This window comes from Choristoneura fumiferana, chromosome 5 (genome assembly GCF_025370935.1).
Source record: "Choristoneura fumiferana chromosome 5, NRCan_CFum_1, whole genome shotgun sequence".
NCBI classification, from domain to species: Eukaryota; Metazoa; Arthropoda; class Insecta; order Lepidoptera; family Tortricidae; genus Choristoneura; species Choristoneura fumiferana.
The window spans coordinates 22257334-22280335 of record NC_133476.1 but is presented as its reverse complement, the minus strand read 5'-3'; the positions used below and the strand labels follow the sequence as shown (position 1 = coordinate 22280335).

Genomic DNA, 23002 nt, shown 5'->3' with positions numbered 1-23002 from the left:
AATACTAGCGTTGAGATGAGTTTTTGCATAGGCGACTACTCCGTCATTTTGATTTAAATTGTTACAAGTTGCCATGGAAATATATTGTTCAAAACAGGGAACGGGTTTATTAACATTCAATCGACACTCTGTTAGTACAAGTATGTCTACGTCAAATTCAAGTTGTGAGAGAGTAACCTGTAAGTCCGTCAAATTGCTATAAATGCTTCTTATGTTTTGTGTCGCAATAGTTATGTTTTTTACTAATTTAGGCATATGATTTGACAAATCCTGAATGTCACACTTAATAGCGGGCAAAAACACCGTGTCATCTATGTCGTGTAGAGTGCTTAACTGTGTATGCGTTATCCGATTATCCATTATTAGATAGGAGTAAATATGGTGGTATTTCTAGTTGACTAAGGGCGTGCGAGCACAGGGTTTTCGCCACGAACCTACCAGGAGCGCATAGGCCTGTTGGTGTAAGTACGAGGTAAGTTTGTGATAGGTTCCGCGTTGTGTAATAAGGATAGCAACTATGACTGCTACCATGAGCATTGTTTACGTGTGCGAAGGTGTGTGTGATGCAGTTGTGCGGTAGGGCGTAAGTGTGTAATATAATTATTATTCCAGTATTATTTTGGTCATTACCATAAATGACATAAATACTAGTAGGTGTCATGATTTGTACATTGTAGCTACCAGGAGCGCATAAAATAACAGGATATGTAGCTAGTGTCAATTGCAGGAACTGGATCGCGTTGAAATAAAATATCAAATGTGTGCGTATCGTGTTAAGGAGAAAGATATAAGTAGATGTTATGTGTACGAGTGCGATAGAAAAAGTATTATGTATGTGTGTGATGTAGTTTAATGGCTGAGTATGTGTGAAAAGTGAGTGGGTGTGCATAAAGAAATATGTTTGGGTAAAAAGTAGGGTAGACTTACCAGGGGCACATAAACCATAGTATACTAACTGACTCAATATTACCAGTAAACTTAATATTATTATAGACATTCGAATTATTTGAAATATGAGCAAAGTACAAATTGTTTTATTGTTTGCGCCTTTAGGGGTAGAGTTGCCACTATACAGGAGGCATTTATTGGATTTTCTTACTTGATTTTGCTCGAAAGCTAGGAAACATAAAGTAAATGTTAAAATCAACTTACCAGAGCAACATGAGTCGCTAAGAGTTACTAATAATGTTTTTCTTTTCAATAATTGAGACCCGACGCGACAACTCACCCTGAGATTATCATATGTAGGACTTCTAGACTTGTATATGTATGTACTAGGGCCACATAGCACTAAGAATGTTAATAGTCAGTCCTGGGGTCGCGGTCGGGGTGCCCGGGATCCGCGGGGGTCGTTCACTTGGTTGCTGGGGTTTTCCTTGCCAAGCCGCTCAATTTGTGTTTCGCTGGTCACATGAATAATCGGAGAGTTGTCATCTTTCCTCAAGTAGACCCGGCCATAGCTCGTCCAGCAGTATTTATAGGAATTTGCCCTTTTCAACTCTCTGGCTAGAAAGTGCAGGCGAGCCGCCTGCGGGGTCAATTGTTCAGCGACGTAGATGGGCATGTCTGGGCTAACCTTGAGGCCCAAGTGTTTAGCACTGAGGTGGTCATTATTTTTTACGTTGAAGTCCTTGCATTTTTTTAATACTTCATTTTTTACAAGCGTAGAAGTTGTTTCCAAAATAATTGTTGAGGTTTTGGAATTATCTTTGTTATTTTTTACCCGATATAAGTCTTTTATGTCCGATTTGTTTATGGGGCAGGAAATAGTGTTACCCAGATGAGAGACCAAATTAATTAAAGTATCTTTGGACTCTGACTTTTGCGTCGGGACGTTTTTTATCTCGATATTCGACTTGCGGTTTTCACGCTGGAGGTCCACAATTTTACTTTCAAGGGAGGCGATATATTTTCTGTCCTCCACGGCCGCAGCTTCCAGAGTGTCGATTTTCAGTCTATACTCTTCATATTGCGCGGAGAGGAAGGACATGGAGTCTTCTATACTGCGGTTCGTTTGTTTTATCTCTTCCAGCGTTCTCGTGTTCTTTTTGATTTCGGTCATCTGCGAGTCCATCATAGCGGTCATCATGGATGTTATGTCTTCTTTAAACTGTACAAAGTCATCTTCGCGCCTTCTCTTGTTCCTTGTAGTTATGTTGCGGGCGCTCGACGAAGTTTCAATGTCCATATCAGGAAGATTAGATTCAGAGAGTGACTTTTCAAGTTTGTCATCAGCCATTGTACCAGGCGCTCATAAGTAAGCAAAGGTGACGGTAGGACTGCGTAGGCGCAACTGATAAGATAAGCGCTAATGAGACAGGGGCGTGAACTAACAGTTTGGAGGTACCAGGGTCGCAGCGTCGCTAGGTGGTGTTTGGAGGTTATTTTTTTCAATCTCCTTTCACTTTATTCGCTCCTATTTTTTCCAATGAATTTATTGATTGATTTAACTAATTATTTTTAAGAATAAATTTAAAACAGACTAAATAGTCACGTCTGCACTTGAAAGCGGTCCGGGGGGAAGAGGATATTCACTTATAAAAATGTGATTTCATATTGGTCTAATTGAGATTAAGCTATTGCCTATATACAGACGTATTTCAATAAGGTAGGGCTACAAAGGAAAAATAAATGTACCTTCTATCAAATAAATAAGTCGAAGGACTAAACGTTAAACCTCAAGGATGGCCGGAGCGGTCGGGTGGTCGGGCAGGTGCCGTGTTTAATCTCGGAAATGCTTTATGTGACGCGTGAAGCATATTCCAAATGCCTGGCGGCTATAATTGATCTGAACAAATTAGAGGGATGAAACTGTGCGTAAAGTAATCAAGGGCGATTCTAATAAGGTGACCTTGTTACCCGACCCAGCTGGCATTGAAAATTGTAAAGCGTGGTGGCTTTAGTTTCTTAGTCGTGTTCGGTTTAGCACGAAGATCATCTTGAGCGTGTTGGTCCAGCGCTGGGACTCGCCCCTGCTAGAGCGCTGGGTGTGGCTGTATATGTCGGCGGCCGATCGTAAAATCCGCCAGATCACGAAATTCCTAGGCATATCGTGAAATGCCGCCATTTCATGAATTGGCTAAGGGACATCCGCCATATCGTTCAAAACTCACCGTTTAGCGATTTGCCTAGTGACGTTTAGGCAGATCATGAAATTCCTAGGCATATCATGAAGCGCCGCCATTTCATGATTTGGCCAGTTTAGGCAGATCATGAAATTCCTAGGCGTATCATGAAACGCCGCCATATCGGTTCTGGCACTTCGCCGGCCGCTGCCGCGGCACGCTCGCTTCGCTCGCTCGGCTTGTGCGTCGTGATCACAATTAATACTAACCACTCCTCGCTTCGCTCGTCGTACCTAAATTTTTCTATATAAATAAATAACAACTAGTGAATACTTTATTTAACAACAAAATACTAACCTCTAAAATACGGGCAGACGTGCATGGTTTTTCACATTGTGCACAGAATCCGTTTGATTCACATAAAAAGAACGGAGCTGATGTTCAAAAGCTTCTTTTGCACTTCTATTTTGAATTCAATCACTATTTTCGGTTTAAAGATCATTTTGTTGCGACGCCGACATTTCTCACGCGCTAAATAAACACGGCCGGTCAGCTGGTCACGGCCGCCATTGCATACGCAGCGCCACCAGTGGCCAAAAAAGAAACTATTTTACGATGTGCCCGGTATAGAGCTAGGAATATCGACGAATGCGTTGCTCTAATCGATCTGCCGTATTATTTCTCAGGCACATCGTGATATGCCTGGCCAACGTTTAGGCATATCATGAAATGGCGGCGTTTCACGATATGCCTAGGAATTTCGTGATCTGGCGGATTTTACGATCGGCCGCCGACATATACACGGAAGCGGTGGCCTCCGTCTCGGTTTTAATAAAAAAAAATCTAATTCCCATTAGGAATTTGGAAAAATACTGTATTGGGTTACCGAGTAGGTTTAATTAGAGTCAAGTGTTGCGCGGTTACACTGAAAAAAAAAAAGATTAGCTAACAGAACAAAAAAAATGTTGCTTGTAACATAATTTGAGTGACTACAAAAGGTATGTCCACAGATATGGATAGACCGTGATGACCTACAAAATCAGTTTTGCATTATTTTAGTTCCTAATTAGTAAATTTGGGCTCAAAGTCAAGTACCCTAACTAGTTTAGCTGTCCTTTTTTTTAGTGTACTAAATAGCCTACACGTCCCTTAATTTTGCGAAACAGTCTTCGCTAGAGATACTGGCGGCTGACATGTGAATAATTGATTAATATTCTCTCCTAATACTCGTATCGCCCAAATGAACTGTTAAATTAAGGGCTTCGACGCGCACTAACGACTTCTGCGAATCCGATTACACGGCAATCGACGGGAAGCTATCTCAGTTATTCCGATCCCAATAAAAACATGAATGTGAAAAAGAGAAAAAGTTCGGTACAAAATTACCAGGGGTTACCGATTAACGCGCTGAGATTATTTATGGACTTGTTCAAAATTTGAAACATTTTTTTTAGGATTGCTTAAGTAGCTTAAGATTGTTCACACGTATTTAGGTTTAGTGTTACATGTTACTGGTGTCACTTATGCCCGATGGAACTTTCTTATGTAATACCCGTAATAAAAAGGTTCTTTATGTATATCAAAGAGAAATTGAGAATTATGAATTATACCTCGTTGAGTTTCTTGCCGGATTTTTCTCAACAGAGGTTTTTCCGAACCGGTGGTATTAGATTTTTTTTTTTGACATTCATAAGTACTTGTTTTAGTCTAAATTGAATAAAGATATTTTGACGTTGACTTTGACTTTGAATTTATAAGCCATTTCGAAGTAGGTATACGCCCAATAAACGAAGTTATTGCAAACTTTCAAGTTCCTAAGAAGAATCTGTAGATGTGATTTAACTTAGATAAACGATTTATAATAGATAATCATTGCTTTCAGCCAGCATTATCCTCTAAACGGTAACAGATTTTATAATGGTAAGAAAAATTATCGCTACTAGAACGCCTTGCTAAACATGTAAGATTCTAAATCTGTAAGTCAAACGTCTTTATGTTACGAGGGGCTGAAACCATTTTGATATGGTTGGTGTAATATAACCACTATCGGAGTGCGCACTCCCTATCTCTGTTTTTTTTTCAGCGAACTTGGCTGACATACTGCCGCGTGTCGAGATATCGAATTGCTCACATTTTCGCAAAATTAAACCTGGCAAGCGATCGTGTGTCGTGCTCGTGCCTGAGAAGCCTCGCGGCAGACGTGGCTCGATGAATTCCACTTGTTTATCACCAGGTAAAGGTCGATGTTGTTTTTATTTGTATTATTCTGCTAAAACAGTATCCAGATGAAAAATAAAGTTTATTATTAGAATATAGGTATCACATAACAACAACGTTTTCTTTTGTTTTCTGCATATCCGTAAAAAGCTATATTTGTTTGCGGTCTCCGAATATGTTTGTTTTCATGAGAAGTCGATACGTTACGTTTGTTGTGCTGGGTAGGATTTTCCTTATTTGCGGCTACGCGGGCGGGTGGTGATCGGGCGTATACGTATATACTGCTGTTATGAATTTATGATGATTGCTGCCGTCGGCGCTCTCTACCGCTCCGGGTGCGCGCCATCTCTCGCTGAAATAATTTTTCTCGCATCATTTGCTTAATATGTTTTTGCCGAATTTACCCGCTGTCGTTGCCGAAAATTAAATAACTTTTCCGGAAAAATACACATCTACCGAGATCTACGAGAAACAAAGTGAGAACTTTTCTGAGTGACCAGAGTGGTGGTGGCAGTCGGATAATAATGTGATGGTTTCCCTGCCGCCATACCGCTGAGCTGGAGTTCGTAGTTGGCAATAGAGAGCGCTGCTGCTCACTTTCATATAGCTAGGTCCCTAAGTCGCCTTTTACGACACACGGGAAGAAACAGACCGACAGACTTATTCTAAAACAGGGCAAGGCATGGAATAAAAGCGTGCACGGCACGGAAAGCGAGGAAAGTATTGCATCGAAATCACTAACTTAATCGTCTATATCAACAACGGTGTATATAGATGATTTAATCATGCAATCCGCTTATTATAACCACATTAAAATCAGACGTGAGTGAAGCAAAGCTGCCACCACTAGGCATTGCACGCAAGTTCGTGTCGTGCGGTCCCTCTGACACTTATGCTATTCAATACGAGAGCGAGAGGGACGGTACGATACGAACTTTGAGTTACTAGTTTCGTAGTAGCCCTACAGTATTAAGTGTTATTATGCATTACTGCGAGTGAGGTCCGAATGGCGATGGCGCGAGAAGCGATATATGCGGCAATATGCGGCGCACGCGCACCGACGTGTTTACGACCGGGTTCGACGACCCTGCGCCCACAGCCCAAAGATCAACCCATAATTATCCACTATTCGTTTAATTTGAAGCATAGTTTTGAAAATATTTAATGTTTATATATATTTTTTTATTTTGTTTAAGTAAATAGGTAATATGACTATAGGTATAATAAATAGGCTGGTATTATTCATCATCATCGCAGCCTATATTATTATATACGTCCCAGCAGCAGGGGGCAGGCCTCCTCCCAGAATGAGAGGCTTGATATTATTTATTATTACTATTTTTTTACTGAAATCGAATTTCGTGATATAAACTTTGCAAGTCTCAATTTTTTAAAGATAATTTTATTTAATCTAGCAGTCATAATTGGCTCAGATTTAATGATTCACGGTTAGTTACATTACACATAAGTACATATTTGCTGCGAGATTATCAAAGGTAATCATGGCCCATAATCTTGTAGCAAATATGTCATAAAGTGCATTCGTTCAATTGCCAGTATAGTACATACAGTGCTTTCTTTAGTAGCTTACCAACCTGGCGTGCCGTATGCCGTACCTCCTGCCACGCAGCCTGCCGCGCGCTGGGACTGCTCATACAGGGCTCATCCAATCTCGATACCAATGTAATTATAACGTATCTAAACATAATTATATTTTTCCGTGGAAAACGTGCTGCTTTCCTATCGAGACCTACACAAATTACTCCTTTAATTACGTAGCTGTTTGCGCCAATTACGATCTTTACTTGACATGGTTGACTGGACAAAACATTCCAGGAATATGTTGTTAACTCAATGTTATCTCGTTCAGTTAACTAGCGCTCCAAGAAAACAAAGGTTCCATTGAATGAGTCGCTCTGGAAACATCGCAACTATTTACTGCTTATCTTAGCCATTAAGCCGAGAGATAATGAAGACGCATATTCCGTCCGCCGCCTGCTTGTCTTAGCACCATTGCATACGCACTGCATTCGAACTGCAACATAACTGGACTGCCTATACAAGCTAGCGTGTAATTTACGTGCAGTTTTGCCGACTGCAATAGAAATGCAATGGAAAATGTATGAACAATCGACAGTTGGAAGTTACGTTGTAGTTGGAATGCAGCGCGCGGCCTGAGCGACGCCCTCTTCAGCAGTAAAAAGTGATGGCTGCATTCTACTCGAGTTCATGCTGATGTTGACTGAGAGAAAGTTCTAATATTGGTGTTAGCAGGCCGCGTAAGCTGTGGACATTTGGACGCTTACAGGTCGATTCACAAGAGCGGGCACGACTGAACTGAATAAGTGAACGATAATGTCTATGTGTTTATAGTCAAGCGGTATAGTTTGAAAAGAGCGGGTGCTGGAAGGAGTTGAAGTATGCAAAATATGAGGACCGCATTCTGTGAATAGTTTCGAACTCAGAAAAGCTTGCAAATTATGATTCTGAATGTTGCCAGGAGGTCTGGTGGTCCATTTTTTTATACTTAGCCCCTAAGACATCATGTCAATGAAACCATTTTTAATAATTATTTTCCTGACAATATACCATTTTTACAAGGTTTCATTTAACTTCAAATGTATTTATGTCTGTATGTACAAATGTGCGGGTCAAATCTTGCAAGTTGAATTTGACCCACTTCTAGTGGCTGGATTGACTTGAAATTTAGCATACTTATGTAAATCTGATGACAATACTATAATCGGATAGTGACATCCTGGTGGTCTAGCCGGGGTCGTCTCTTCAACGGTTAATGGCATCGACTTGAAATTTTGTACGGATATGTAGTTTAGATGACGATGAAAGCTTAGTACAATCAACAAAAAGTACAGTCAGCAAAAAGCTTGTCCCATCCATCCATTCCAGCCTATATACGTCCCACTGCTGGGAACAGGCCTCCTCTCAGAACAAGAGGGCTTGGGCATAGTTCCCACGCGGGCCCAGTGTGGATTGGGAACTTCACACGCACCATTGCATTGCTTCGCAGGTTAGTACAGGTTTCCTCACCATGTTTTCCTTCAACGAAAAGCTCAAAAAAAAACTTTATTAAAAAGTATTTTTAACGAAAAAATAAATAAAAATAAATAGGTAAATACTTTTCCTATTATTAAAAATACAAGTTATCAACTGACGCATTATATGTATAAAGCTTGTAAAAATTGGGTATTATCAAGAAATTAGTTATTAATATGTTCCTAAGCATTTTTTCAGTTCATTTACATGATGTTTAAGGGATGGGGTATAAAAAAACGACCACCTGATCTGGCGACATTCAGAATCTTAATGGTACAAGCTTTTCGAGTTCAAAACTATTCACAGAAGCGGTCCTCATATTTTGCATCCCTAACCTCAACTCAACTTCCTTGGCGCCTGCTCTAGAAGGTAGAAAGTGGTACTGGATGCAACCGCAAGTGTCAGCGCGTTGAACAGTACGGGTTCGGGTTCTATTAACACCACTATCATCAACTTATATGGTTGGATAAGTAATTGAATAAAGGTCTACGAATTAAATACTTAGCAAATGTAACTCTGGGAACAAAAACCGGCAGTGCCATTTACCCAGCAACAGGTCACAAACACAACGTAGTTTATGAGGCCGGAGCGAGTGTTGAACCAAACCGTGAGAAGTTGGATTCCGCCGCGCCGCCCGGCCGCCGCATGTTTGCCGCGCGTGTTTACTCGCCACGCTTTAGCGCGAACAAACGTTGTTGCTGTACAAACTTATGTAGACAGCTGTATGCATTGGTTAAGTCTACTGGCTAATAGAGGAATTACCTTATTAAACAACGTAGCGAATGCCAAACAATTCCCTGTATAGCTGCTCCTATTGTCAGGGGGACCGCTTAGTTGAATTGTCAAACTGTGATTGAGGTCGGCGGCAGCTGGTGAAAAAAAAAACATCGTTCAATTCCACATATTGTCGAATAGTCAGGGACTGTGAATCGGGTCCTGGCCGTGCCACAATAATAATAAACATTTTTTCGGAAAACTTGTTCCACAAATCATTGTAAAAGTACCTTCCAACACATTTAACACTAAGAATTGAGCACGGAATCGATTTTTGATATAACGCTTAATTGTAAAAATGTCATTTGAAAATGATGTAGGTAGGTATCTAAATCTGTGTAAGTAGATACTTACTTACTACTCGTAGGGTCTGCTAAACAACCACTCAGATAATAATTTAGTCTAACTCTAAAAATGGATTACAGTAGTAATGATCTCTTATTTTACTCGTATTTTTACTAAAACATTTTTTGTAGCTGTGGCACATCCACTAATCGGCCCAGAGACCCGGATACTCATGCCGTTTTAAAAATCTATGAATAACTACATGAACACTTTGATTCTTTCATGCCAATAAAGCAGTGTTTCCACCAGAGCTGTGCGAGGATGTATAAATGAAGCGTTCTTATTGGTTAATGAAAAACACATCCCTCGCCACACATCCTCGCACAGTACTTAACTAATTGACCATAGTTCCTTCGCAATTATTTCCACTTGGCTATTCACTGATGTAAGCCGCAGTTAACTAAGACTCCGCCATTTTCGCTTGTTAAATATTTGCAGGCTTCTTGATGCTACAGGGTGATTTATGGTCTGAAGTGGGCAGAGAACGTGCTCATAAATGTGCAAAGAATTTATTCCAGCCATAAAACGAATATAACTTCAACTGGAATAATATTTGAGATTTGGCGACGCTCATTTTTTGACGTATATTTACATTATTATGCATGTACACACCTAAACGTATGTAGAAACAAGGGATGTTACGGAGTTCCGATTCCGTTTCCGTTAAGTCGGAATTTCCGTTTGATATTAAACATCCGTTTCGGTTCCGGTTCCGTTACTTTTGAAACGGAAGTTATATCGGATGATGATCGGATGTCAATGCTTAGCGCGGCGGCTGGGCATGAGCGGCGTACATCAAAAACATACAGAGGGCTAATCATGTAACGTTTCCGACACTCGCGATCACAACCCAATGACAATCAGTACAAAAAACTTAAAATATAAACACTTAGATTCAATGACAGTTTTTGTATGCGAAATTTTGATTGTGATTGCGAGTGTCAGAAAGGTTACGCAATAGTCCCTCAGGTTTAGTAGAGCTACCCTTAACATCTCGTCCACCTATCACTCAGGCTCCGATTCTGGTTCCGGTTCCGTTTTCGGCTCCGATTCCGTTTCTGATTCCTATAAACTAAATTTAAAACATCTTGTTCCGCTTTCGGTTCCGATAAAACCACATCCGTTACATCCCTGGTAGAAACAATATACTACTTTAGACACGCAAGACTTTGCACGACTTTTGAATAATATACTGTAAGTACCTGGGCGACCGAGCTTTGCTCGGGCTAAAACTCGGTAAAAATCGTTTTCCCAGGGATAAGACCAAGTTAGATCGATTTTTCATCCCCAAAAACCCCTACATACCAAGTTGGAGCCGTTTTCGAGATCCCCGAAATATATATATATATACAAGAATTGCTCGTTTAAAGGTACTAGATATAGTCGAGTGATTTTATTGTATGTCTCGGAGGAGAGTTTTTTCTTTACTTGGGAAAATCATCTATTTAATTAGGTTATTTTTTCATAATTGACCGTCTACCGCAGCCGAACAAATTAGCAAATACTTCCAGATTCATCCTTTACTCAATAAACTGATTACATTTGGCCTATACCTAAGTACCTGGGCGACCGAGCTTTGCTCAGGCTAAAACTCGATAATAAACGTTTTCCCAGAGATAAGACCCAGCTAGATTGATATGCCATCCCCAAAAACCCCTATATACGAAAGTTCATCGAAATCGTTTTAGCCGTTTCGGAGATTCTGATTATATATTCAAGAATTGCTAGTTTGAAGGTATTAGATATCAATATGAGCCATATTTAAGGGTCGGCAGGCATACCCACACGACCATCGTTATTATCCGGAGCGACTTTCCACTGCTGGATTTCACTGCAAGTGGCAGGCCATATTTTGGGTAGCCGTGTGTTTTTCAGCTCCACGGCCAACATAGATTACGTACTCGTATTAAATCAACCTTGCAACGTAAATTAGAGATTGCTATTGTGATAACTAACGAAAAAAATTCCGTTCTATTACAGTTCTGCAATTGGCAATCAGAAACGTTATTTACGATAATTGCTGCGTGTATGATTCGGTCGGGCAATTGGCGGCACTTTTGACTCGCCGCCTCGATTAGTCTATCTGCGCCAATATACGCAGCATGCGATCGCATACCGGGGTGCAGCCTTGTAGTTTTAATGACCACTATAGAATATAATGGCAAATGGTGCAAATGAGATCGATTTTAAAAGAAGATTAAAGGCGTTCGTTACTGATAGATCCTATTATTCGGTGTAGGAATTTTTGATTGACACAATAATTATGGTTAATAGGCAATTGAAATATCAATGTTAAAAAGTAGTTAAATAAATTACTAAAATATTTTTAAGACATGCTGCTTGTAGCATTCAAACAAATATGTTTACCCCAAGGCAGCGCAGCACATACTGATGCAATAGTAGATTGTACAACAAGAGCATAAAACGACCTATTTTGTCCGAGTCGTTCATAAAGCCACCAGAGCCGGTACGAGGGGAAAATAGGTTTAATGCTCGAGTTTTATACTCTGCTTTTCACTTCGATTGTGAGGAGATAATATAACAACAGAGCAAACATTGTTCACTTTCTAAGTACCTTTTATTTTTCATTGATTGCTAATATATTTATAAATAATTATTTTTATTGATTTATTTTGATTGATTTGAAGGATTTTTAGTTTCATATAAATTAAAATGACTAAAAATATATGTAGAAACCATTTTGTTTGTGGCTGTTGACACCTAATTACCTTGGTCATAGCGGAAGATATTACTTTATGCACTAGAGCAAAAAAAGTCATTTTATGTCGCCGAGATCCAGCATAAACACGAACTATATTATAATTATCGTGTAACTATAATTACCGTGTACAATGTTATATGCATAAAATATTTGAATTTGAATTTGATTTGGACTTTACGAGCATGAGAAGTAAATTAATAATTTAAGTCACAACCTGTAACTTACCTATATCGGAAATAAATTTTTGGAACTTGGGCTTGGTCAAGATCCGTATTTAGATGAATTTGATCAATAGAAAGGGTTTCATTTTAAAGTTTTGTAATTTTAGAAACAAAGTTACCAAAGCGCAAGAAGTTAAAGAGTATTTAGATTAAGATTTCATCTACAAACTTTTTAACACCAAATAAATTTATTCTATTCTAAATAGGGCATTAGTATTTAGAAGTTTTCTAGACTCGAGTCTACAATTTTCGTCCGTATCCTTGCGTAGCCTCATGAACCGGAACAAAACCGATACAAAAGAACTAAATCAGATTTATATTTTATCGAATCAGCCAGTTTAGGCCCGAACCGCGAAAAACGCAATTTTGAAAGCCCACTCGATTTGTCGATAACGATTTATAATTAAATTTCCTTTAGCGCACGTCACGGCCTCCGACGTCGGGACGAGAGTTCCGGCCGATTATTGTCCAAGAATAAGATGGTATGTAAATTTTGGGGTAGCTGAGATGGAGTACAATATCTGGACTCGATCAAAAATAACTTACTTATAATAACTTTTCTTCAGTATATTTCGGTTTATTGAGCAAACTTACTAAAAGCTGAAGGTACTAAGTGACAGCGTTTTATTTGTAATTCTATAACTTTATAAAATATGAATCTCTGTCTTTATAGCTGACATGTTAGTTACCATCTTACAACGAAAAATATTGTCTTCGGCACAACTCGGCAACGTCAGTATCCATATGGGACGTAATTTGAAATGAAATGAAATAGAGTTTATTTGTCATAGGTGGGTGTACAATGGTCTAGATTAAATAGATTATACATATAAGAGCACCACTCAGAGCCACTAAGTGCCACAAAGTGACGTACAAATGTCAATTTGGATTAAAAATGGACAAGTACTTGATTAAACTTCGAGATCGGACACGATACATAAACAGATATTACAAATTTTAGATAACACAAGATAACTAAACGCTCGAAATTAGGCTGTCATCGTTCATCCACCATTACCTCTCATATTTCGTTTTCTAGTTTTTTTTTACCGTACAACGGCAAAACCTAGTAGACACTGGCAAAATTGTCCTCCGATGCACAGAGCCATATTAAAAAAAAACAACAACAACTAAACAGTCGAAACGTCACTGCAAAGGATATTTAATTCTTCTTTTTGTGTCGGTTGTGATAGATGTATGCCGAATTGTTACGATATTGGAGTGCGTCATGCACGATAAGTACCTACGCTAACTACCTACTTATGATTTTTATTTTATCATTGGCATTGTGCGGTGCAATCTTCGTTCCATTCTTTTTCATAAACAAGATGCATCAAGGCCGTACCAGGTAAATGGCAATGCCCCATGAGGCAGAAAAAAGCAAACGAATAAAATGCATAAACTACATCACATCTAGCAAGTAATATGAATCTCTGTCTTTTTAGCTGACATACTGGTTACCTATCTACAACGAAAATATTGTCTTCGGTACAACTCGGCAACGTTAGTATCCATATGGGACTTTGATGAACCATACTACTAGATTCAAGGTCACAGCTCTGAAAACGGCCAGAGAAATAAGAGCACAAAATAAATTTGTGCTCTTATTTCTGACAGTACGCGTCAACCAGAGCCAAAGTGCGGACGTGTTAAAATGCCACAATGTTCATTTATAAATTGCGGAAACAGCCACCGTAACACTAGGGTTTCTGAAGGAATATCCTTCTTTAGGTAAGTACAAGTCAGTATTTCATTTAAAGTACGTAAAAATTGGCAGTTTACATTTTAAAATCAATAATTTATTGTTTGGCCAACCATCTTGCCAATAATCGGTGTTTCTGGAACAAAAAATTCGTAGAGTAGTTCTCATTTTAAAATAATTTTATTTTTTATTTTTTTTGTAGATTTCCTAGTGATCCTTTTCGCTGTGCGGAATGGACATCTATTGTCGCGAGAGAAAGAGAAGAAGAACTTTACAGACCGCACAAAAATTCGACTGTATGTTCGATTCATTTTGATAAATTTGACATAGTTGGAAATAGCCAAAGGCGTAGATTACGGAAAACGGCGATTCCAAAATTGCAGGTAAAGTTACATAAATGTTTAAAATAATATAAGATTAAGTGTGGCGAGGTGAAGTGAAGCTATATTATTAAAGAAGACGTAAAGCTATTTATAATATTGCCGTTAATTGCAGATTCTCGTGAAACAAAATACAGTGCAAGCAGCGGTACGAGAATTAACCGAATCGATGACGTCAAATCTGGTAAAACATTTATGTTGTCTTTTTAACCCCTGACGCAAAAAGGGGGGTGTTATAAGTTTGACCGCTATGTGTGTCTGTGTGTCTGTCTGTGACACCGTACGTAGCTCTTAAACGGGTGAACCGATTTGAATATGGTGTTTTTAATTTGAAAGCAGGTTTTTGAAGTGTTGTCAATCACCCATTTTCTAATTAGTTAACTTAATTCAGTTAAGTATCTATAAGAACATTTCGTTTCATGACAATATTTGTATATGTAAATTTTTTGTGCTATATTTCTGTGAAATAAAAAAACTGTCTGTCTTATAATAATTGCGACTCCATTATTACCCTGTTCCTAAAATAGAATGACATCTTTTTGAAAGATGAATGTTCTTTTGTTAATCGAACGTTTTTGCTTGTCTTATGACGATACGTCGTAAGTATTATATACAATTACTATTATTTGGATCTTTGTTGCTTAGACTTAAGGTATATATTTTAAATTAATTTAGAAGGTAAAACAGATATATAGCTATAAGTATAAGACTGTCTATGATATAAGCAACACGGCCACTTTTTCGCTTTGATTTTGTATGGGATCTTGAATCTAGTAGTATGGTTCATCAAAGATATGGGACGTATTTTGTACTTCATTATCAAGGACTATTATAGTCTATGGTATTATATCTATAGGTAGTGCCACGAGAGTTCTTATTGCATGAAAGGAGAATGAATGAAATTATTATCAAAACCCCGCCTTCAATACGTGTTCTATGTTCACTCACTACCTATACTTAGCAACGCATCAGTTGGGACTGGGCCAGCGCAGCGCATAATCTTGGGACTGCGTTTTACTTTTATCACAATTAATTATTACAAACCCCGGATATGGATAATAAATGGTTTATTGATGTTTTAGCGAATAAAGTTCGGCAACCTGTTACATTTCGCAAATGTTTAATATTTCTGAAATTGTAAATATTTCAGGATTTTTAAAAAACTATCCTAACCTAACCTAAAGGGTTCTACACGATGGCCCTGAAATAAATCCTGGAATATTGACAGTTTTAGAGTTTGCGAAATGAAACAGGTTGCCAAACGTTACGTTGTGAAAAGGCAGTACTCGTAAATATATACATAGGTATTTTAAGGAAATAAACTTTTGTTTTTTGTCGATTTTCTAAATGGACACGGCGGTGACAGGAGGCCCATTAGAGAAACTGGAGTTAAATTACCGAAGGTACGAGTAAAAGGAGTAAAAAGTTAAATTCAACTTTCCATTAGTAAGTACAATCCTGTAAAGGAAAAAAACTTATAACGCTCAAATAATATAGTGAATTATTAGACGATTCACGCTCTTATTGTTATGCTAATAACAATCATTCGTTTCAATAAACATCTGACAAAGGATATTGTTAGAAAAAAAAATATCCGAGGGGTACCTTCCACTACCTTTTCCACACAGCTACCTGTAAGGTACCTACATTGTGTAACCAACTTGAGTTTATTTGAAGCTATGCAAAGGAACTGCATGACATTATGAATGCATCAGACGAATGGTTCAAAGCTTATATACTTAATACTTCATGCAAACAAAAGCGCTTAAGCGAGGCGAACCGCAAGCATCCCTTATATGGCTTATAAAGGGGTAGAGTACAGCTACAAGTAATAAAACCGGTATATGTTGGTACGCAGGCCCAGCGCTGGCCGTGGGAGTGGAGACCGGTCCTGGCCTTTGTTCTAGTCCCAACCTGCAACCCACGAGTTCTTATGCGACATACAGTGTGTTTTTATTGATTTCCGTTAACTTCGATAGGATGGCTCGGTTCAAATTTAGAAACTGCCAGGTGATTAGTTTTAGGGTTTTTAAACTTTTTTCGTAACTATTTAATAATTAAATATTATACATCACATTAATATCACATCACGTCATTTTAAAGGTTAAATTGCAAAATTCACAAGCTTGACGTGATACATAAGTGAGACATGAAACAAATTCACTTTTTTAGCCTTCTTTTGCCAAATGAAAAAAAGAAAGAAAGAAAGAAAATACATTTATTTAACGCCATAAAAAACAAACATAGGAACAAACATAGAACAAACAAATAAAGACATACATGACGCTAAACAGGTCCCCACTCAGCATAATGCCACGGCAAGCCGTGATGAAATGTGTGAATCAAAACTATTATTTTAGTTAAAAACGTTTAATACGAGTAAGCTTATTACGCCATAAACGAAGGACCATTTGTATGTTTTGCTGCGCACTATTTCTTATTTATGAGTATCTTTTAATCGTAACAGTTAGGCTACTAAGTTACAGAACATAAGTTTGTTTTGACATGTTGAATGTTCGTCTAAAGTATGTATGTATGTATATATGTATGTAAACTCTTTATTGTACAAAATAAATAAACAAACACAATTGACAAACAATGAGATATATGTACAAATGTGAACTTATCCCTTTAAGGGATCTCTACTAGTCAACCTTTGAGTGGATGAGAGGAGCATTCAGTTAACGGATCATTTACAGATTATCTGGTTGTGGTATTAATCGATTATGACAAACATTTGATTCAAAAATCGAAAATGACACATCCGCGATGACTAGTGGTTTCTTGAGAGGGTTGGTACAAAGGAAATCAGTATGTCTTATTTTATTGTAAAAGTTGAATATTTCAAAAACAGATCACTGAATCGAAAAACCGCTTTAGCAGCCCCTAATGATTTTAAAAGACCTATCCAACGATACCCCACACTACAAGTTTGGTGGAGAAAAAAAAATCATCCGCACTTTACGTCTATGGTTTTATTGTATGAATTTCCCAAAGTCAAAACATCTTTATTCAATTTAGGCTATAACAAGCACTTATGTTTGTCAAAAAATCTACCACCGGTTCGGAAAAACCTCTGTTAAGAAGAATCCGGCAAGAAACTCAACGAGGTAACCCACTTCTTATAACCAATGTATAGAGAACTACGATGTTTAATGCGAATAAGTTATTTACAATTTAAGAATGGTACGTGATTTTTAGATTAATAATATAAGCAGCAACCAAGAGACCAAGTACTGAGGTGATACTTAAATAGAGATCAAATTCCGTTGGAAGTCCTTTAAATTAAAGTTCTTATATTCTAGGAATTATATTCTAGGAAAATACGTAAGAGATTTTATTTCTATGATTTCGTATCCCGAACATTATTCACGGAATCTGTAGGTAAGCAAAGTAAAGTAGTCTATTGGATTTCCTGTTATCAATTACGTATTGTGTCAGATACATATGTAAAAAGCGTTACGGCATAAATCTGCCAGCAGCCGTCAGCACGTCCGGCGCGGATAATTCAACTTTATTCATAGTTTTTCTTTATAGTAGATTTCCTAATTTTTTGCATGAAAAATACTTTGTCGTAGTGCAAAAAAGACGTGGCCTCATATAGATCTAGTAGAAGATCCGAACTTGAAAAGGTCTCCACCTGTCTGATAATACATTGAAATGTATTTTATAATAAACTAGCTGTTGCCCGCAGCTTCGCCCCCATAGATTTAGTATGAAAAAATCCTGGCCAGGCATTTTTTATATAATTTTAAAGGATTTTAATAAAGGATTAGGAACCCTATATCAACGTGTTCACAATAAAACAGCGCTTACATACGTTGATATTCAATTTGTTCAATTATCTATCAAGTGAAAGTAACTGGCATCGACTAAACTGTTCAAGTTTATACCTGGCAACCCTGTAGTTCGTCCAGGTAAACAATAGCAAGCAAACCCAAAATCTACATATTCTATAGGTTTTATAGATAAATTTGCAACATTTTTTTAAATAATTAAAAAAAATAGCCTGTCCAGGACTTTTTTAGCAAATCCATTTCTAATCATCATCATCATCTGCCGGAAGACGTCCAATGCTAAACAAAGGCCTCCCCCTTAGAAGGCCACAATGGACGACAACTCGCCACTTGCATCCACCGGTTTCCCGCAACTCTCACGATGTCGTCTGTCCACCTGGTGGGAGCCCTGACAACGCTTCGTCTTCCGGTTCCCGCCACTCGAGGACCTTTCTCCCCCAACGGTTATGTTCTTCCAGCGAACCATTTCTAATACACTAAATTTATTATAAAAAGGTTTCATTCTGTTATCAGACCGGTGAAGATCTTTTCAAGTTCGGATCTTAGACCAATCGAATCGCTGTACATCTACAATTAGCTAAAACAACATGCGCGATAAGAACGTAAACTCTATCAATTCAATGTTGTTTAAATGTAAATGCATCGTTACTCGAGGCTGTAATTGAGCTAGTTTGCGCGTGGGCCGCCCATTTATCACTGTCCGTGACTCAATATAGAACCGTATAAGTTTAAACCACGCGCGTTGCCAGAACTAGCAACTCGATTGGTTTGCACTACCAAGAAAAAAAACCTATAAATATTTTGTTCTTGGCTAACGAACGATGACTTGGCCTCTCGATCCAGAATCGGACATGAAACCGACAGGATAAGAAGATGTGCTGTTGCGATTAAAATGGCTTGCTTCTGTGTTGATTCTAAGAAGCTGAATTGGCGTAAACACTTTTGTAATTACGATATGGTTTTTTTATAACGAGAGGGAGGCAAACTTATAACAAGCGTATAAGGTATAATCAAGGCTCTCTATTGTACCTACAACAACTCCAATTAAAATGCTGTTCGGACAACTTTAGGCTCCTGGTCCTTTGAGCACCTTTCCGGGAACACGGCGATAGGTACTTTAAGTTTCCCTTGAAGTTAATGGCACAGATAGATACGTATTAAATGTAGAGAAATATTATATTATAATATAGCGATCTAAGGACACCGGTACCGGTTGGAATACCAACACATGAAACATATTAGGTGAGACGTAATTATTAAAACGATGCATATTAAATAATTGTACTTTTAATTGCTATGTGATATCGACGTATGAAAAAGTGTAACTACATATTTTTATCTGTATATAAAGAAATCATTTAGGTATTTCAGATTCCAAGAATCCATATTGTGTAGTTGGATAAAGTAGGATGAAAGAAACAAGAGAATGGGAAGAAAACGACAAACCCCTATTATTGTTAGTGCAGTACCGTAACGTGCAGGACACAAATGTATATTATCAAATATTATTATTTTAAACTATCGTTCTATAAATTCATCCTTTCTTCTTAAAGTATACGTCTATCGTCGTATAATCGTCGAAATTTGTTAATGTGACATTAACCTATTTTAATGTAATTGTACAACTTTTAAATGCCATTAGGAATGTAGAATAAGAGATGCGGTACTTTTAATAGGTATCGCATGCAGCATATAAATATTTCAACTACCTCTACCACATTTGGTGTATTAAAGCCTCATTAAAATACTAGATTTAAAAAAAACACCTCTACCAACCTATGAGCCAAAACGTTTGATAGGAATATCTTGTCTTTTCCCGCTACCCAACGGTACCTGAACTCTCAATAAATATCGCTTTACTCGGAGTTGCCCATAAAACGACCAGATGAATATCTTTCCTTGTAAATATACTGGATCGAGCGGGTCTCGATACCCTGTCTTACTCGCTCATGTTCAGATAATGATAAATCTGTATGAGATGCAAACGCAACTGGAGAAGTAATAGCCCGAATCATTTATGTTATCGGGATTTTAAATTATTATCTCGAAATGAGTATTAATTTTTCCCTTATATTTATGTCTGTACGTAAGAAGCGATGCCGATAGCTTTGAAGAAAGTTTATTTCTAAAATTCAAATCAGATTTCTCTCCAGTTAGACATTCCAAAAGTCTTTATTCCCGCCGCACATGCCACCTGAGACCGATTATAGAAATCGACACTCGATTAAATGAAGTGTTTGAAAGTTAGTGAAAATTGTGATAAATATAGTAGAAAATACAGTTCTACCTACATAAACTTGTCAAATAGTCAACTTACTTACCTGTAAATGTAGCAATATACAGAATTTTTTAGATTAGTTTCGCCATGTCCGTTTTACGTTTCACTCAAAAAGTACAAAATGTGTATTGTGGAAATGTAGAGTATAGGCGTAGATCACAGACAGGAAATATTTGTGTCTTGTACATATACAAGCTAAAGCTACTAAATACTTAGTTTGGTTGAACGGCTAACGGAACCCTATATTGAGCATGATTTCTTAGTCGGTTTAAAGATTTCGAAATTCGACCCCCTAGACCCCGGGACCATACCGCCAGCACTTGCCACAGACAGCTGAAAGATTACCACGTTTAGTCGCAAATCGGCTTGTTATTTTTGTCTCTTTAAGACGGGCCGATAGAAAAAGCGAGAAAATATAAGCATGCTAGCGCAGCCCAGGTCCTGACCTGACGCTCGCTTGGCTCATTAGAGAACGGTTTCCACCGCGCCGACCGCCCGCGGCGACTCGACCTGCCTTCACCCCCACGTGAGCTGGGTATACTTTGATGATTGAGTCGTTTAACTTCAAACTCCGATAAGACCACTCTACCCTCTTAGGAGAGTATCTACCTTACTTACCTATTCTTTTGATACCAAAATCGTAAAATTATTAGGGGACTTATCGGAGTTTGAAGTTAAGAAACTCAATTTGAAGTGAACTTAGGACTTGCATGAACCAGAGTTAGCTATAAACTCCAAGTTAAGTGCTAACCCAAGGTTAACCAGTGTCAAAGTGTCTGAAAATGTTAACCCTAGTCTAGGGTTAACGATTTAATTTATCACCACACTACACCGCGCTGCACGTTTAAATCGAAAGCAATCGAGTAAGAGAGGAATGTAAAGGAAAAACAGGGAAAAATACCTAATGTTCCCAAGTTTCGGGTTTACGACGACCCTGCTTCAGACCGTACCTGTAATATCGTCGAAGGAATGGAGCGTTCAAACTTTGGAATAGCTTTCAGGACCTTTTGTATGTACTTGGGTTAATTTTCGGATATGATTAAGTCCGGGGCACAGATTTATGTCTCCATGGTTCGTAAAAAGACTGTAGAGACTCCTTCCAGTGATGAGTTAGCGGTTGTACCTATAATATGTATCTCAGCGTTTGTGAATTGCGTTTTTTTTTTACTTTTGTAAAGGTGGACTTCTTCTGCCTTATGATGATGATGGAATAAAAGGTTCGCATACATACACTTACCTGCTATTTTTATTGACTAAGTAGGTAACAAGCGAAAAGAACGATGAAAAGTTTAGTTTGTTACTTATCACCCGTACCCGGTTTGCAACTTTATGTCCTAAAAAGCATTTCCTTTCCCTTTTTTAGGCACCCGACTACAATAAAAATCATATCTCACGGAGGCTGTACATATACCGTAGTCATCTCTAACTAGCTACATCCTTAACCATGTTACATTCTAACCTTAAACAATTTTAAGAAGCAAGGGTACGTTCCAACAAACTTCGAAACAAGTATCAAGCAAGTATCTGTGATTTAGGCTGTTAGGGCGCAGACGCGGCGCGGCCAGACGCGCGATCTTCTAAGTGCTGGATTAGCCAGCCCGAGCCGCCTAATTACGAGTATCTCAACACGCGGTAATATTTCTGAAAGGTCATATTATTATTCATGTGCGTAGGGGCAGAATTAATTTTAAGCTCACGGGGTGTTGGTTGTCTATTTACGTTCCTAATTGAATAAACTTTTTGAGTGTAATTCTGACATTTTCCTGTGCTTGAAATTATAATCCCTCAAGGAGCTTAATTTGCTTCATTTGTTTCAGAATATTTTTAAAAGCGCGGAAACAGACCCGGGGAATTGTATTATCTGAGACGAGATGCGACCCGGAGTTTGTGCAGCGTCCCGGTTGACGACTAACAAGCGACAGCTCTTGCTAATTGTGAATTATGGTTAATTACAGTTGGCAAGCGCCTTTGTCGTTGGCTGGCCTACAGAATGCTCCTGCTCGAACATAATGTTTTTATGCAAGAGTCAGTTGAGATAAGAATGTATGTAATATGATACTTACCTAACGTAAATACAAGTAATGCATCTGGCTCGCACGGCCAAACAAATTTAATGGAATTGATCTTGTTTAATTCTTAGAAATATTTGTCATGTGATATGTCTGAACAATTTATGTGCATAAAGCTGGAGTTAAAATATTATGTATGTGTTTTAGTAATGACAAAATATATAATTGTATGTAAATCTTGTCGTATAGCTACATATAAGAGAATCTTCTTGTTCTTCGTCGTTTCACTCTTGACAGAGTGGTCGTGGTCGCATTTTCTAGGTGCTGGTAGACAGCTTAACAATACGCCTCCATAGGCGATCTACCTCGTGGCCTAGTGCCTAGTGCTAGTGTACCTATAAGAGAATAGCTCAATAAAAATAAGACGACACTAAGATG

General features: G+C 38.2%; 1 long non-coding RNA gene across 1 annotated transcript; it reads left to right on the top strand.

The window, feature by feature from the left end:
- The first annotated feature begins 13918 nt into the window (after positions 1 to 13918).
- On the top strand, positions 13919 to 14973 carry LOC141427859 (uncharacterized). The gene is made up of 2 exons (XR_012451376.1): positions 13919 to 14483; positions 14596 to 14973. It is a non-coding gene; the product is annotated as an uncharacterized lncRNA (long non-coding RNA).
- The last annotated feature ends 8029 nt before the right edge of the window (positions 14974 to 23002 follow it).